Here is a 16,074-nt window from a genome sequence, read left to right on the forward strand (position 1 = left end):
GTGGGAAGTTGAAGGATTGGGAAGCCTTTAAAAACCAACAGAAGGCAACTAATGAAGCCATAAGGAGAGAAAAGGTTAAATATTTACTTACTGAGATTCAGTGCAGATTTGGACCTTTGAGCCACACCGCCCTGCAATCTCATGATTTCATCCTAGCCTAATTACGGGACAATTTACAATGGCCAATTAACCTACCAACCAGTACGTCTTTGCACTGTGGAAGGAAACCACAACACCAGGCGGAAACCCACGTGGGTTATGAAGGTAAGCTAGCCAATAATATAAAAGAGCATACCAAAGGTTTTTTTTTTCCAAACACTTAAGTAGTAAAAGGGAGGTGAAACTGAATATTGGACTGCTGGAAAATAGTGCTGGGGAGGTAGTGGTGGGGGATAAAGAAATGGCAGATGAAGTTAGTAAGTACTTTGTATCAGTCTTCACTGTGTTACTAGCAGTATGCTAGTAATTCAAGGGTGTCAGGGGACAGAAGTGAGTGTAGTTGCTATGACTAAAGAGAAGGTGCTAGCGAAACTGAAGGTCTGAAGGCAGATAATTCACATGGACCAGATGGACTACACCCCCAGGTTCTGAAAAAGGTAGCTGAAGAGATTGTGCAGGCATCAGTAATGATCTTTCAACAATCACTAGATTCTGGAATGGTTCCGGAGGACTAGAAAATTTCAAATGTCACTCCACTCTTTAAGAAGGGAGAGAGACAGAGGAAAGGTAGCCTGACTTCTGCAGTTGGAAAAATGTTGGAGACCATTATTAAGGATGAGGTTTTGGGGTAGTTGGAGGCACATGCTAAAACAGACCAAAGGCAGCATAGGTTCTTGATTAGTCAGGGCATCAAAGGTTACAGGGAGAAGGCATGAGAATAGGATTGAGAGGGATAATAAATCAGCAATGATGGAATGGCAGAGCAGACTTGATGGACTGAATGGCCTAATTCTGTGTCTATGTCTTATGATCTTATCTCGTATGGTCTTGTTCTGACCACACCTAAAGATTTATGAATGACGCATTCCACTGTATGTTTCATTGTGCATGTGAAAAATAAATGAATCTAAATGTAAACGTGAACATGAATGTGAAACTGGATCAGAATCTGAATGTGAGTATAAACATGAATCTGGATCTGAATGTGAATATGGATCTGCGCTCCTCTCTCCGACATACCAGCCTGGGATCTGGGATCCACTGTGAGTGTTATGACATCACAAAGACACTTCTGGACTGTTCATTTGTCTATTTAAGTCCAGCCATGCATGTAAACATTGGACTCTGCACTCCTGTAGCTGTCAAATTCTTGTAAATATAAAAATTGGCTCTGGTTCCAGACCACTCATTCCCTTTCATTTATTTTTTATCTCTAAAATTACTATTAAACATTTAAACAATACAGTGCATTAAAACACTGGACTCTCACCAACACCATCTGTAACTGAATGTGCCCCAGACAAACGGAATTAAAGTCTCAAATGTGTGCGTGTGTGTGTGTGGTGACTGGAAGTCTTAAGTAATCCCAACTCCATTCCTAATGAGGCCAAACTATCAGATCATCTACTTGACCACAGGACTCAGTCTGAAACAGCTAGAGCAGGGAATAGAAATCTCATCCTGGAGTGGCAGGCGCTGTCTAAGTGTGGACTGGAACCAAGGTGGGGGGGAATCAAAGTCAGTAAGAACATCTAGAGAGCGGAAACAGAGGATCTTGAATCCCCAATCTGCTCCATCTTACGGCTGATCGTCTACTTACAACATAGAACATACATAGACCATTACAGCATAGTACGGCTCACAATGTTGTGCTGACCTTTGAACCAAATCTAACATCAATCTAACCCTTCCCTCCCATAGAGCTCCCCATTTTTCTTTCATTCACGTGCCTATCTAAAAGTGTCTTAAATATATCTCCCTCCACACACCCACCACACTCTGTGTAAAACCCACCTCTGACATCCCCCTGACGAAGTCCTGACGAAGGGTCTCGGCCTGAAACGTCGACTGCACCTCTTCCTACAGATGCTGCCTGGCCTGCTGCGTTCACCAGCAACTTTGATGTGTGTTGTCTGACATCCCTCTATACTTTCCTCCAATCACCCTGAAATTATACCCCCTCATATTAGCCATTTCCACCCTGAGAAAAAGTCTCTGACTGTTCCCTTGATCTAAGCCTCTTATCATCTTAGACACCTCTATCAAGTCAGCTCTTATTCTTCTTTGGCTCCAAAGAAAAAAGAGCTAGCTTGCTAAACCTTTCCTCATGAGATTTGCAGGCAACAACCTAGAAAATTTCCTTTACATCCTCTCTAAAGCTTCCACATTCTTCTTATGAAGTTGTGACTAGAAATGAACACAATACTCCACTTGTGGTCTAACCAGAGTTTTACTGAGCTGCAACATTACATTGTGGCTTTGAACCGAATCCCCAACTACATTTTCTTCGCCACCCTATTGACTTGCGCAGCAACTTTGCGGGATCTATGGACATGGACTCTAAAATCCCTCTGTCCTCCACACTGCTAAGAATCCTGCCATTAACCTTGCAAAATGTATTACTTCACAATTCTCCAGACTGAACTCCACCTGCCATTTCTCAGCCCTCAACTCCACCTACCCGCCAGATTCCCAGAAAATCTCTGTAGTTGATTTAGTTGCTGCTGGAAGTTGTTGGGCTGTGGAGATTTCAGAGTGGGAGTTTCATATCACATTTATGCACTAAATCACTGAGGACCAGTGGCCAACAGTACGAGCCTCTGCTGTACCTCACCACCGGCGATAGCCAGCGAGAGCTAACGGCAAAAGGAATCTGGTGAGGGAGCAGCAGTGTGGGTAAAGTGCCTCCTCTGGAGAGGGCCATGATTCATCTTTCCTGAGATGAAAGAAAGAATGTGTGATGACTAATGTGTTTAAAACATTCTTGGAGTAGAATGATGTTTATTCTGGATGCCCTGGAAGCTGGTATGGTGACGCGATGACTAATACAGTGCAATGTGAGAAGGATTAAACAGACATCATTTTCAACTAAATTAATACAAAATTTGCATTCAAATGTTTTCTAAAAAGCTGTTTCAATTTCCTCAATTGGACCGTAATTGCTCGGTAACCTCACAATATCCATTGAATTTCTTCCCAATTGTTGCAACTAATCTATAGAGTAGAGACAAACACAGGAGGGCCTCAAGGGAGCAACGTAAGGAATGAAAGGCCTTCTTTGTCATGAATAAATAATGCACTTCCACCAATCTTTATCATCCAGCCGAAGTAAAAGACATAATTCCAACTCTACGGTGACCCTTCGGTGGTGGATACTAAAAGCTCAAGATGGGTTACAAACTCAGGGACAAATCAAGGTTTGATCCCACAACCTTCTGATCAGCACAGAGCTTGGATTCACTTCCTAATCACTTTGGGAGGTGATGGGGAGGGGGTTGTGGGGGAGGCTTTTGGACAATCATCTCTATTATTCTTGGCTACTCCTTGAGTGAATATCAACCCTGGTTATAATGCATCCGATTTTTGTTATATCAGAACTTCCCCACAGAACTGGCCACCTCAACCATTGGATAATGACGGGTTATTCAGGATACAGGATACTCCATGCCCATTCAGTCTAAGGTAAGACAATTAGAATCTATAGGAGATCACCCCGACTTGCTTGTTTATCAATGTACAAGGTCTCCATCAGTCAAGTGCAGATTTAGATCTCCCTTACAGAAGCACATCTTATCATAAACACAAGAGATTGTGCAGATGCTGGAAATCCAGAGCAACACACAAACTGGCGGAAGAGCTCATCAGGTTTGGCAGGATCTATGGAAATGAATAAACAGTCGATGTTTCAGACGGAGACCCTTCAAATTTATACTCATATTACCTCCCCCAACATACCAAAAGCCACGTATAGTTCTGTATATCTGGACTGGACTAAATTTTATCAATAACTAATTCACTCCAAACCCCAGAATCTGATCTCGGAAAAACAATCATGAGGTAATATTGCAGCTTTATAAAACTCTGTTGAGACCACACTTAACGTACTGTGTTCACTTCTAGTTGTCTCATTATAGAAAGTGTTATGTTTTGTAACTAATTCAAAGGAAGACCGGGGTTCGGAAATCTGGGTGTAACATCATCTTTAAGCAAGGCACGTACTGTACATATCACATGGTAGTGTGATGATATATACAATTAACATATTTTTACACATAACCCATAATGAATTATTTAATTGAACAAGAATGCTTAATCAAACAATATATATACAAAATTTCTCAAATATTATTAAAATATTAAATACACAACAGAAAGAACGTGGAAGCTTTAGAGAGGGCCCAGTGGAAAATTACAAGGATGCTGTCTGGATTAGAGAGCATGTCTTATGATCAAAGGTTGAGTGAACTAGGGCTTTTCTCTTTAAGGTGAAAGAGGATGAGAGGTGACGGCAACTTAAAGATTAAAGATTATCTTTACTTGGAACGTGTACATCAAACGGGTTTGTTTTGTTGCTTGTTGCATTGTGTTTTGCTGTGTTCTGTGTTGCTCTGCCGAGCATTGTGGGCATGCTGTGTTGGCACCAGAACGTGTGGCAACACTTGCAGGCTGCCCCCAGCACATCCTTGCGATGTGTTGGTTGAGAATGCAAACGATGGACTTCACTGTGTGCTTCCATGTACAAGTGATAAATAAATCCGAATCTGAATCTATTCTGCGTGTGCTGGCACTGTGGTGAAGTTCCAGAGGCCTGGTCTGATCAGCCGGCGTTCTGAGTTCAGATCTCAGCATCACAGCTGGGGAGTTTAAACTGAGGTAATTAAACAAAGCTGGAATTAAAATATTGCAGATGATGAAAATTTGAATTAAAAACAGAGAATCTCTGGTATCTTTCAAACCGTTTAAAAAGCATTTCAGATCAAAGTCTTTTCCTCAGAACAAAACATCAAATGAAAGCTCATTAAGCTGTAACAAAGAGAGAGTCATAGACTGTCAGAGTACAGAAACATGCCCTTTTGGCCCTGCTGGTCCAAGATACCCCATCCAAGTGAGTGCCATTTGCCAGAATTTCTCCCATAACCTTCGACACCTTTCCTATACCTGTACCTGTCCAACTGTCTCTGAATAGTTGTTACTTTACCTGCCTCAGCCACTTCCTCTGGCAGCTGAACATCCGCAACACACTTTGCATGAAACTTGTCGCCCCCCAGGTTCCTATTAAATCTCTCCCTCTCATTTGAAACCTAGCACAACGAAACACACCCGGAGACACAACACACATGTCTGGACCCAAAATGCCAATTGTCCGTTTGCCTCCACAGATGCTGCCTGGCCCTCAAGAGTTCCTCCGTCATCTCATGAGTTGCCATCTAGTCTTTGATCCACCAACTCTGATGTATGCATGTCATAATTTCATACACCTGTACAAGGACGACCCTCAGTGTTCTTGTGTTGAACTGCCTCTCTCCACAGATGCTGCCTGAACTGCTGAGGGATTCCAGCACTTCCTGTTTTTATATTAAATCAATATAGAATTGTCTCACCGAGGGAGAGTATGAAATGACCGTTGTGTTGTAAAATACCCATCTGTTTCCTTCAGGGAAGGAAGCCTGTCATCCCGGGCCACATGGCACTATATTTGCATCGATGTGGTTGACTTTTAACTGCCATCCTCAGCTGAGGGGAGCGGGTAATACTCAGCCAGCTGCCCGCCAGTGTCTGCACATCTGGCAGACAGGCAAATCAAGGCTCTGGTGTTCACAGCCAGGTATACCTTCCTGGAATGTTGTGAACATTCCCAATCCTGGAGGAACGTTGCCCCAAGGCACATCCCACCTGTGGGCAAGCCATGGCCTTGCGTGCTCCGGGAGTGCTTTGCCAGGCTCTGTCACTCAAATTTTTGAGAGAATCATTTTGCTTTGGCTGGGAACAAGAGGAGGAAAAGGGGCATCTCAACTGATTGCCTGGTCAAGGGGAGAATATTTTTGAGACAGCTGTGCTTAAGGTCAAAGTCCAGAGGTCAAGAAGTCCAGAGGTAGAAGCTCGAAGGTTGAAGTCTAAAATCAGCAAGTCTGGAGCTAGAGGTCCGAAGGTTGAAACCCCTGGATTGGCTTATCCAGAGTTTAGAGGCCTGATGTCTGTGAGACTGCAAGTTCAGGCCAAGGATTGAAGGATGGAGGCCCGGTCCGAGAGTCCAGGGCCAAGGACTGGACGCCCCTCGATGGCCTATCCTGGGGTTGGGGGCCTGCCTGCCTGCGTGTGGGTGGGGGTGAAGGGACGGATATGGGCTTCGATTTGCTATTGTTATCTTGCTTTGTTTTGTTGTTGTTGTTGCTTGCATTGCCTGTGGAGCATTATGGACTTGCTACGTCGGCACCAGAACATGCGACAACACTTGTGGGCTGCCCCCAGCACGTGTTAGTTGTTAATGCAAATGACACATTTCACTGTATGTTTCAATGTAATCCTGATAAATAAATGTGAATCAGAATGAAGCTCATTCTGGCTGCCGGAGGTGTGTGACGGTGTATGACAGCAGAGGTAAGAACTCTGGGAAACATTGATTGTGGTTGAGAGGGATGTCCAGGGAATTGTAACCTGGTCAGCTTTTCTCTGAGGCTGTGAAGGCGAAGAGTGGAGCTTTATCTACATATCAGCTATGGTGGACATTATGGAGAGATGATTGGTTGAGGGAAAATATGAGCTTGGCACAGAGAAAAGTCCCAAATAAAGATCCCCTCCCAAAACCCAATGCGTGGTTACCTGATAAGAACCAGAGACAGCTTGCAACAGGCGCATAATTTTTCCTTTGTAGTTTTTATAGGCAATTATGCAGTAATTACAGCTTTACTTAAAAATAAAGCATAGCCTTTCAACACCCATTATAATTAGACATTTCAGGAGTTTCGCTAACTTGCCGTTGGCAAGAACAGTGACACTCACTGGTGTGTAGGCCCAAAAACCCCTGGCATACAAGGTGGCCATTTTGAAAAAGGATTGGGTTTGGATAAGGTGTAGATTGCTTTTTGCTCCTCAGCACTGATTCCTGACTGTAAAATCCTGCACCACATCAAAAACTTCACCCTCTTCAGATCTGCCAATGACCAATGTCTTGTGAATAACTTCACCTGCCATGTCCATTGTGTAGAATGTGCCAACACTGAGCCGCCCACTCAGAGGTAGACCTGATCCTGAAGTGTTACGTTCTGCTTCACTGCTTCTCCGAGGATCGTCACCACACTGTGGCAAAGAGGCTTGTGATTTTGTGATTCTCAGAGTGATGCCATCTGCTGCTTAGCTCCTGGTAGGGTCACCCACAAGGTCAAGGGGGGAGTTCCAGACAAAGAGCGATCCGACCAAGACCCCCAGTGGCAGAAGATGACAACACATCACATTGGCAGTGAAGGTGGAGGAAGGCTGCAGCAGTGAAAGGTGCCCAGTCAACGTGCATTGAATGCCACTGGACCCTGATCCCGATCAGTCAAGGACCAAGTGGTGGCTGGCCATCCATCAGCCTCTCCACATTAAACAAAGTCCCGCACAGGCATTCCCCATTAAGCGAACCCACTGAAAACCCTTCAGGAGAACATGATAAGTGATGGTACTACTACCCCTACCCTTCCTCAGACCAGTACCCAGACCACTTGTACCAACATTCGCAGCCTGAATACAGGGCAGGTCTTGAGAGAACGATCCCAAGGCGATGCTTCCAGAGAAAGAACAAGCACGGGGAGCTTCCCAAGCCTCCTCCACCATACAACAACACTGTGGCTGATCTGATTCTGATCTCAGATCTACCTGTCTCAATCCCACCCTCCCCCGTGGTCCAAATATCTACCCACCTCATTCTTTAATGTATTTGATGACATTGCTTCCATGACTGGATGGACAATGACCCTGCCTTTTCTGTTCAGTGGAATGCAGAACCCCAAAGGTTCATAAAACCTCTGAGGAAAATGAACCTTCCCTGCACCAGCACACTGAGTGGCCATTCACTCACCCTGAGGCTAGCCCCTGTTCTAGACTCCCCTCAGGAGGGGAATTAATCCCTTGAGCATCGACCCTGAAGAACCCTCCTCAGTATCACAGTTAGGTTCTCTGTGGGCATCACACGAGCAGGGACCCTGGTGTATATGACAATAAACCAATCCTGATTCTGAAACTCAAAGCCAAAATAAAGTTATTAGTGAAGTATGTTTTATGTCACCATATGCTACCTTGAAATTCCTTTTCTTGCAGGCATTCATAGGAAAATAAAGAAATACAATAGAATTTATGAATAAAACACTACATGAACAAAGACTGACAACCAACCAATGTGCAAGAGAAATAAATTATGCAAATAAAAAAGTAAATAAATAATACTGCAAACATGAGTTGTGAGTCCATGAGTGTGAGTGGTGCAGATTATGGATTCAATTCAGAGTTGAGGGGGGTGAAGTTATCCATGATGGTTCAGAAGCCTGAAATGTAATAGCTGTTCCTGAACCTCATGGTATAGGATCCTATATCTCCTACCTGATGGTAGTAGTGAGCATGGACTAGATGGTAGGGGTCTCTGATGATCAATGCTGCTTTCCTGTGACAGTGTTCCTTGTAACTGTGCTCCATGCAGAGGGGGCTTTGAAGTATGAATGGGGAAGACCCCTTCTTATACTTCCAAACTCCCGCGAGTATTGCTACAAGGGCAAAGTTCAGAGAACAAGTGGAGACAGAGACATAAGTCATGGGCTAGAAAACTAGAGCTCAGGAGAAGAAGATATATTTAGCAGACCTCATGAAGTGATGTTGCAATTTAAATAAGAGAAGTTAGTTAACAAATGGCCAAATTGGGGTGCCACAGTAGCGTTACAGTTCACACGATGCTATTACAGCTCGGACCATTGGAGTTCAAAGTTCAATTTCAACATCTTCTGCAAGGAGTTTGTATGTTCTCCATGTGACCACATGAGTTTCCTTCAGTTTCCTCCAACAATTCAAAGAAATAGCAGTTAGTAGGTTAGTAAGGGATCTCATGTTCCTATCAAATGTTGAAAGGCCCAGAGTAAATGTGGAGAGGATGTTTCCTATAGTGGGGGAGTCTAGGACCAGAGGACATAACTTCAGAATAGAGGGATATCCATTTAGAACAGAGATGAGGAAGAATTTCTTCAGCCAGCAGGTGGTGAATCTGTGGAATTCATTGCAACAGGCAGCTGTGGAGGCCAGGTCATTGGGGGTATTTAAGGTAGAGGTGGAAAGATTATTGATTAGTCAAGCATGAAAGAGTATGGGGAGAAGGCAGGAGAAGGGGTTGAGAGGGAAATGGATCAGCCATGATCAAATGGCAGAATAGGGTCAACGGGCCAAATGGCCTAATTCTGCTGCTATGTCTTATGGTCTAATGGTCTTAATTGGTCATTGTGAATTGTCCAGTGATTAGGCTAGGGTTAAAAAAGTGGGTGCGGTTCATTGGGCTGCCAGGGCCAGTTCTGCACTGTATTTCTAAATTAATCAATCAATTATCTGATGAGGACAGGGCTGGAAGTCAGGATTCATACAATGAAACAGATATTAATTTATGCAGCAACACCATCAAAGGATGAGGAATGAGAATACCATGGATTAGACTCTAAACCATTTCACAATGAATGTCACTGGATAAAGAATTCACTCTTAAAGTTTATGTGCAGTTTAAGAGAAGGTAATTAGTCTTCTGTTCAAGCCTATCAATTATCTTCTTTCTGACATAGTGCCTTGTGTCCTGAAGGAATTCAACTTAGAAGAAACTTTAAGCAGAATCAGAATCAGGTTTATTATCACTGACACACAGTGCAATACATAAAATACATTATAAAATACCATCATAAATATATGTATATTAAAAAAAATAAATCAATCGTGCAAAAAGAGACCAAAGTTAGTGAGGTGGTGCTCATGGTTCATTTTCCATTCAGAAATCTGATGCTGGAGGGGAAGAAGTTGTTCCTAAAAACATGGAATGCTTGTCTTCAGGCTCCTATATGGTAGGAATGAGAAGAGGGCAGGTCCTGAAGCAGGGTTTAGATACGGAGTGAAACTGGCTGCCTGGAGGGACAGTGGACACTGAGGCATTTGGGCACACTGGAGGGTAAATGCCCCTGCAGTGTGATGGGATTGGCTGAGGGGGATCTCCCATAGGGAGCCCACATTGCTCCGAAGCACTGAGTATGGGATTGGCTGAGGGGGATCTCCCATAGGGAGCCCACATTGCTCCGACGCACTGAGTATGGGATTGGCTGAGGGGGATCTCCCATAGGGAGCCCACATTGCTCCGAAGCACTGAGTATGGGATTGGCTGAGGGGGATCTCCCATAGGGAGCCCACATTGCTCCGAAGCACTGAGTATGGGATTGGCTGAGGGGGATCTCCCATAGGGAGCCCACATTGCTCCGAAGCACTGAGTATGGGATTGGCTGAGGGGGATCTCCCATAGGGAGCCCACATTGCTCCGAAGCACTGAGTATGGGATTGGCTGAGGGGGATCTCCCATAGGGAGCCCACATTGCTCCGAAGCACTGAGTATGGGATTGGCTGAGGGGGATCTCCCATAGGGAGCCCACATTGCTCCGAAGCACTGAGTATGGGATTGGCTGAGGGGGATCTCCCATAGGGAGCCCACATTGCTCCGAAGCACTGAGTATGGGATTGGCTGAGGGGGATCTCCCACAGGGAGCCCACATTGCTCCGAAGCACTGAGTATGGGATTGGCTGAGGGGGATCTCCCACAGGGAGCCCACATTGCTCCGAAGCACTGAGCGGCCTCTTTCTGTGCTGCTGTGATTCTAAGATGCCGAGTGATTCACTGATTGGTTTTGCTTACCCCAATGCACGCTGAGTTCCGTGAGCTCACCGTACCCCACCTGAGCAAACCACTGGCTCAGTAAAACTTTCCATCAACTGCCTGCCGTACTAAATAACACACTGCATTTATCTCTGTCGGTTAAATGCCAAATGTCTCCGGAAAAATTGAGGGCATGGGCTGACTATGACATCATGCCTCCCAGAATACATTGCAGGTGATAAGGCCCATTAAATTCTCAATCTCTCAAAGCAGCACCTGGCTCCCGTGCCTGAAAAAATATTTTGCTTTCAACAGCAAAGAAGTTACATTGTGTTTCCCATTTTGGAATGGAATATGTTAGAAGGCAATATGTTATGTACAGCCACAGACCTTTAGCTTTCTTAATGGTTAATTTCTCTGATCTTTGAGCAGTGAAAGTTAGGGCTATGTAGTAACTGTTGTAATTTTTTGCAGTATTATATATTAAACTTGTGTCTGCCATCTACAAGTTTGACTCAGTGGCCAGTTACAGGTTATTGTATTGATTTTTGGTTTATTATTCTCTCATGTACCAAGATACAGATAAAAGCTTGTCTTGCACACTATTCATACAGATCAACTCATTTCACAGTGCATTGAGCTAGAATAAGGCAAAACAATAACTATGCAGAATGAAGTGTAAAAGCTGCTGATAAAGTGTATCAGTGTAGATAAACAATAAAGTGCAAGATCATAGCGAGGTAGATTGTGAGGCCAAGAGCCAACGTATTGTACAATAGTTCCGTTCAAGAGTCTGATAACACTGGGCTAGAAGCAGTCTTTGAGACACACAGTATATCTTTTCAGGTGTTTGTATTTTCTGCCTGATGGAAGGGGAGAAAAGACAGAATGTTTGTTGTGGTGGGGTCTTTGATTATTCGGACTGCTTTACTGAGTGAGAAGTATAGACAGAATCCTTGGATGGGAAGCTGTTTCCAATGCTGTGCTGAGCTGTGAAGAGTAGTTACCATATCAAGCCATTATTCTTCCAGACAAAATGCTTTCTATGCTGCATTGATAAAAATTGGTAAGAATCGATAGAAATATGCTTAATTTGTTTAGCCTCCTGAGGAAGTAGAAGCATTGGTGGTACTGACCGTTGTCTTATGTTGGAGCCATGGTTGTATGAGTTCTGTTGGATCAGATTAAAATCTCCTTATGGCCAAACAGGTCAATGCTCAGGACTTCACAAATAAATGCAGGTGGGGCTGGGAGAGAACTCTCTAGATGGGTGACCCTTAGCGGTTAGTTAGCTCATATCCTCTTACTCCCTCATCACCACTCTCTATCACGATCACAAGGAATGCTTGGTTTATAACAGCACAATGTTCAAAGTAAATTTATTATCCAAGTACATATATATCACCCTATACAAACTTGAGATACATTTTCTTGTGGGCATCTTCAGTAAATCCAAGACTTATAATTGAACCAATGAAAGTCTGCACTGAACAGGATGGATAAACAACCAAAGTGAAAAAGATAATAAACTGCAAATGCAATTAATTAATTAATTAATTAATATGCAATAAGTATTGAGAACATGAAATGAAGAGTTCTTGAAAGTGAGTTCATAGATTGTGGGAACAGTTCAGTGATGGGATGAGTGAAGCTGAGTGAAATTATCTCCTCTGGTTCAAGTGCCCGATAATTGTTCCTGAACCTGGTGGTGTGGGTCCTGATAACATCAATATGAAGAGAGTATGGCCAGGGTAGTAGGGGTTTCTGATGATGAATGCTGCCTTCCTGCAGCAACACTCGGTGTGCTCAAGGACGAAGAGGGCTTTACCTGTGATAGACTAAGCCATATCCATTACTTTTTGTAGGGTTTTCCATTCAAGGGTTGGTGCTTCCATACCAGACCATAGTGCAACCAGTCATTTGTACTCTCCACCACAAGAAGGAGAAGAATTTAGCATTTGACATTTTAAACATGGTTAATTTTAACTGAGGAATTTACATAATCTTTTTAACAAATGTTTAAGGAACGATGCAAGGAAGTTCCACACAGGCAGCAAACCAACCATGAATGGGGGTAGCAGGTGTGAGGGGCCAAATGACCATCCTCTTTCTTTGATATCTTATGTTCTATTAAACCTGACATAATCTGTGATTGTGACAGAGAGTCAAGAGAGGCTGTGAACTAATTGCCAAATCACCTAATCATCCATCCAAGAAGATCTCTCCCATTGTTTACTGTTGAAATTCCTCTCAGTCCTGATGGTCCAGTGGGATGTTAAATGACAGGAAAAAGTGTGGAATATTGGATATTCTGTCCGGAATTCAGCATTCAACCAATAATATTAAAGGTTGATGAGCTGGTCAATTGTTGGTGTGGATCTCTCACTGCTTGCTCAAGCCAAATGATTTTGGCCAAATGACGCAACTCTGATCAATGGTTTGTAGGTACTTCAATGGGACACCAGACTTGGAGACTGAAGTATTCTCCTGCCCTTGCCCTGTTGACCTGACAAGGGAAAGCTCACTTCAAACAAACAGAGAGCTGGTGCTGGTACACTCTGGGAAAGAGAAATGGTGACAGTTCTGTGTTGTTCTGTCAAGCATTGAGGCATGCTATATTAGTACCAAAATATGTGGCAACAGTTGCAGGCTACCCCTGCATATTCTCGGACCATTTTGGGTGTTAACACGTGACAGATTTCACCGTAGGTTTCATTGTACATGCGATAAATAAATCTTCATCTAAATATGAAGGGTGATAGCAGGAAAGGATCTACAAATCTACATTTTTGCTGTCAAGAATGTTCCCAGGGTCAAGTTCAAAAATATAACATCTGTCCACAATAAGTCAACCAAAACATGAATTATCCTTTCTGCTTTATTCCCATGGCCCCACAGATTGAGTGGGGACACCCCACTAACAAGGAGGTGCACTGTGTGAGGAAGGAAATGTTTATAGATGTACGGCGGAGAACATACTGACTTGTATTGCTGTCTGATATGGAGGGGTCACTGCAGAGGATTGTAAAAAGCTATAAACTCAGCCAGCTCCATCATGGGCACTAGCCTCCTGACCATTGAGGACACCTTCAAAAGTGATGCCACAAGAAGACAGCATCCATCATGAAGGACCCTTTCCACTCTGGACGTGCCCTTTTCTTATTACTACTATCAGAAAGGAGGTACAGGAGTCTAAAGACACACACTGAACATTTCAGGAACAGCTTCTTCCTCTCCGCCATCAGATTTCTGAATGGTTCATGAACTTATGATCACTACTTCACTATTCTGCTCTCTTCTGACACTACTTATCTATTTTACATATATATCTATTGCAATTGATAATGCATCTTATGTATTGCTCTGTACTCCTGCTGCAAAACAACAGATTTCATGCCATTTGTCAGTGATAATGAATCTGATTCTGATTCTGAGGGTGTTGTTGGTGGACTGGGGGGGATGATAGATGGGCGGCTGATGGCCCTAGCAGGAAGGCAAGGACTTAGCCACAAACAGCCTGCTGGATGATCTCCGTGGGTCAAGCAGCATCGCTGGTAGGGAAGGGAATGGTTGATGTTACAGTGCAAGACCGTTCATCAGGACAGAACTATCAACCATTCCTTTCCCCGCACAGACTCTGATCCAGCCACTAAGTTCCTTCGCCGTTGCTGCACATTCCAGTAACTTACTGTCCGACATGTACATCGAAACGTACAGTGAAATGCACCACTTGAGTCAATGACCCACGCAGCCCGAAGATGTGCTGGGGCAGCCTGCAAGAGTCACCACATTTCTGTCGCTAACACAGAATTACCTACCTTAACCTTTGGAACGTGGGAGGAAACCCACACAGTCAAGAGGAGATTACCTGTCCCTACCATGAGCTGCGGGAATTGAACCCTGATCGCTGGCATTGTAAAGGGCTGCATTTGACACTACTACACCGTGCTCGACGATGTGAGAGAAGTCTGTAGGACCTGGCGACTCGGTGAGTGATGTACGTAACACTGCCCGTGATGTTACATACCATCAGACACAACCTGGCAGGCTATCGGTTACAGGATCAGTATTGCTGAGGCAGTGATACCTGATCCCAAAAAATGTTCAGATCCCAACCCGGCAACCGAGGAATTAAATTCAGTGAATCAACTAAGATGAGTGATTAGACTGTGATTTCATTACACAGTGGCTGGTCTCAGGGAGGGAGTGTTGCTACCTGCTCGTCGGATATTTTCACTGCTTATTCCCAGTGTGTTAAGCAGCACAAGGGTGGGGTTTTACCAGTGTTGTCCATGCCTACAATGCTGGAAATATGTGTGATGCTGTGGGTTATGCTGGGAGATGTGAACAATAGTTTGGCACAGTACAAGCCCTTCAGCCATGATGTTTAACCTACTCTAAGATCACTCTGACCCTTCCCTCCAACATAGCTCTCAAATTTTCTATAATTCATGTGCTTATCTAAGAGATTTTTAAATGACCCTAATGGATCTGCTTCTACCACCACTCCTGGCAGGGCTTCCGTCCATTCTCCGTTCTCTGTGTCAAGAACTTGCATCTGCCATCCCCCCCCCCCCCCACATACCTTCCTCCCAACACCTTAAAATTATGCCCCCCTGTATGAGCCATTTTCACTCTGGGAAAACGCCTCTGGATATCCACTCAGTCTATGCCTCTTTTCATCTTGTACACCTTGATCAGGTCACCTCCCATCCTTCTTTCCAGAGAGAAAAGCTCGAGCTCCCTCAACCTCTTGGAGATGTTCAGTGGGAGGAACTGTCACCAAGTAGCAGCTCACTCAGGGGAGAGAGATGGACGAACAGGGGCTCTGTATTGTGTAGCTTTAGGAGGAAGGCAAGGGGTCAACTTTCTGCCACAGAACTCACCCAGAAACAAATAGCATTTCCTCATGAAAATCCAATCCGAGCGGTCCTGGCATTGTTACACTGAGCGATTAGTCCAGTTCCCGAAGATGGTTTAATACAGTGTTCGTACCCCATCTGAGGCAGTCACACATTGACTGCGAGGCTTAGATCTGTGTTGTGTAGCACATGTGCCCAGTATAAACAGCTCTTATCACATGGACCAGCTGTGAAAGTAAACAAATACCAGGCAGGTTCGAGCTGCACAGTCGCTGCGGCTTTAATTATCGCATCTTTACAGCCAGTGTTTATAGCCTGATACAAAATCAGAGAACATTAAAGATAAGTGTTTCTTTTTCATTGGGTTCCCGGCTTTATCATGTTTGAGGGAAAAAAAGACCACTGCTTCAATAC

General features: G+C 44.1%; 1 protein-coding gene and 1 long non-coding RNA gene across 12 annotated transcripts in view; one reads left to right on the forward strand and one right to left on the reverse strand.

Moving 5' to 3' along the window:
• Nucleotides 1-16,074, reverse strand: part of LOC140191133 (nuclear factor 1 X-type-like) — a 425,546-nt gene that overhangs the window by 153,134 nt on the left and 256,338 nt on the right. The window lies entirely within an intron of this gene.
• Nucleotides 187-16,074, forward strand: part of LOC140191135 (uncharacterized) — a 67,782-nt gene continuing 51,894 nt past the window's right edge. Inside the window, exons 1-2 of the long non-coding RNA XR_011883760.1 lie at nt 187-264; nt 3,535-3,621. This is a non-coding gene — a long non-coding RNA (uncharacterized lncRNA). The remainder of the gene's footprint in view (nt 265-3,534; nt 3,622-16,074) is intronic.

The sequence above is a fragment of the Mobula birostris genome, chromosome 32 (assembly GCF_030028105.1).
Source record: "Mobula birostris isolate sMobBir1 chromosome 32, sMobBir1.hap1, whole genome shotgun sequence".
Taxonomy (NCBI): domain Eukaryota; kingdom Metazoa; phylum Chordata; class Chondrichthyes; order Myliobatiformes; family Myliobatidae; genus Mobula; species Mobula birostris.